A 2,836-nucleotide genomic window follows, 5' to 3' on the forward strand; every position below is an offset into this window, starting at 1 on the left:
TTTCTGTGAAATGTCCTTCCCCAGAGAGCTTCTAGAGCAGCAGTCCCCAACATTTTTAGCACCAGGGACCAATGCTCCTATGAGGATCTAATGCCTGATGATCTGAGGTGGAGCTGAGGCGGTGATGCTAGCACTGGGGAGCGGCTGCAAATACAGATGAAGCTTAACTTGCTCACCTGCTGCTAACCTCCTGCTGTGCAGCTTGGTTCCTAACAGGCCACAGACCGGTACAGGTCCGCACCCCAGGGGTTGGGGACCCCTGTTCTAGAGCACAGCAGACATCCAGTGATCTGAGATGGGCTAGAGGTGGCAACTAGGTTCTCTTTGGGACTTGCTCTGATAACTCTCTCCCAAAGGTGGTTTACTGAGTCAGGATGGCCTCTGAACGCCCCATAGCCCAGAGCTAATGGGTTGAACTCTAAGGCAGCCTTGAAGACAGTCAGCAGCCCATTGGCCTGGGGCTAGTCACATGCTTCCCTGGAGGGTAGTGGGTCACCTCTGTCCCACCCAATTCCTTCACAGTATCACCATCTCGGAAGAAAAAGCTACGCAATTCGTTTTGAAATCTTAAAAAAATAATAAGTCACAGAGTAGTCAAGGCTGAAAGGAAATTCAGAGTACAACTGCTTCAGCCCTTTATTGTTCGGAGAAGGACACTGAAGCCCAAGGTCACGCGATGAGGATGAAGCAGTCCTGAGTCTGCAGCCCCTGCAGTCAGCATTAGCCACCTGCAACTCACAGTCCCAAGGCCCATGCAGCGATGGGGACCCAATCTCTGCTGACAGGAGGAGAAGCCTGAGGAAGGGGGAGCAGCAGGTAGTGGCAGGAATTTGCTCAGCCCAATTGTAGCTTGATCAATCTCAAGCAGACGCTCTGTAGTGGGAGCAGCTGCTGGAACCACAGCTCCCCGGAGTCCCATCACTCAGAGATATAGTAATAAAGTGGCCAGGGCTGGGAAAATGCTATGAGACTCCAGAGAGCTCAGTCTCATCCCACTGGATTATAACCCTGTTATCGACACCCTTGGGATTTCTTCTGTATCCTTCAACCTCAGCTCTGGAGATGAAACCTGCCAGGGACATTAGGAGGTGGGGGTGCTGACTGGTGGGGTGTGGCCTGACCCAACCCAAGGGCTGGGAGAGAAAGAAGGCAGGATGGGAGAAACTGAGTCCTTCAGGGCCATACTTGCCATAGATATATAGGGGCAATGCTTCTCCCTGAACCTCAACTCCAGTGTCCACTGAGGCCTTGGCCATTCACTGGGCTGTGTCATGGGGAAACAAAGAGAGGAGAAACTGAGGGCCAGGCCTGAGGGTCCTGAAGCGCTTGTGGCACAGTCCTCACCGGTCAGAAAGTTAATGGACAGCAGAGATTGTGTGGTTCAGCTGTGGATACTCAGAAGACAGAAAGCGCTGTGGGGGAAGAAAGCTTCCTGGGGAAGGTGAGGCTACACCACTGGAAGGAATTCCATTCCTGAACCTTTGCCACAGGCTCCTGCAGGCCCACCTTTTTCTCCATCCTCCCACGCACAGATGGAAGAGCTTCTTAAGCAGCAGGTGCCTGCCGTCATTCTATGTGACACTCTCCCCAGCATGCCAACACTTCCAAGAGAAAGTCAAAATCCCATAATATGGTAATACTATTCAGTCATAAACAGAAATGAAATTTCGATATGTGCTACAACATGGGTGAAATTTTAAATCATAACTCTATGTGAAATAAGCCAGACACAATAGGACAAATATTGTATGATTCCATTTATATGTGGTACCTAGAATAAGCAAATTCATAAAGACAGAAAGTAGAATAGTGGTTGCCAGGGGCTGGGGGTACGGGGCTGGAATAAGAAGAGTTATTGCTTAATGGGAAAAAGTTTCTGTTTTAGAAGATGAAAAAAACTCTTGAAATAGTGGCTATGATTATAAACATTATGAATGTACTTAGTGCCACTGAATGTACATTTAAAATGGTAAAAATGGTAAACTTCATGTTATATATTTTTTTACGAGAATAAACAAATCCATCACATGCTGCCATGCAAGGCCCTGTCATCGTTCCCTAACTTCAAGAGAGTACGTACCTAGAATGAGGGGAGAACCAGAAGATGTCTTGCTAAGCACAGATAATGCCACCACAAGCGTCTATCTCATTCCTTGAATAACCCTCTGTCCTAGCCACTGCAGACGGCCCTCTGCCTCTTATAAGCACCATGTCCTGTCATGTCTCCATGCCTTTGCACATGCTGTTCCTTTGGCATGAAATTTCGGCTCCCCCTTCTCTTCCTGGCTAATGCCCCTGGTTCTTTAAGACTGCTATGTGCCACCCTCTCTATAAATTCTCCCCTACCATGCTCCCTGCACAAGGAGAGTTAGTTTCGCCCTCCTCTGAGCATCCACATCCCCACACTGAAATGTGCTGTATTTGTGGGTGTGTAAGACGATGCCACCCTCTTGAAGCGGGGCTAGACCAGGCAGCCCAAGACATCTCAGCACACTCCCACGTCACTTCCTGTAGGCACTCTTAATTAAAGCAACAACAACAAGCCACATTGCTGGTCAGAAGTAGAATCTGGGTGACTTCCCCAGCATTTTGACATGAATGTAAACCATGGCTCAAAAACAGTGCAGGCAGTCCTATAACATTAGGGTCAAGCTCAATATTAACTTCCCAAGAGAATACAGTGATATTTTGGTCTACCAGCAACTGAGGGAAAAAAAGGAAGATAAGGACTTGGAGAAAATCAAAAGAGCAGCTAAAAGCTGTATCTACCCCATCTCTCTAGGGGAAATTTTAAGTGGCCCCAGAAGATTTGATAACATGATATTAGCTTAGAAAT

Source organism: Pteropus medius, unplaced genomic scaffold (assembly GCF_902729225.1).
Source record: "Pteropus medius unplaced genomic scaffold, Ma_sr-lr_union100, whole genome shotgun sequence".
NCBI lineage: Eukaryota > Metazoa > Chordata > Mammalia > Chiroptera > Pteropodidae > Pteropus > Pteropus medius.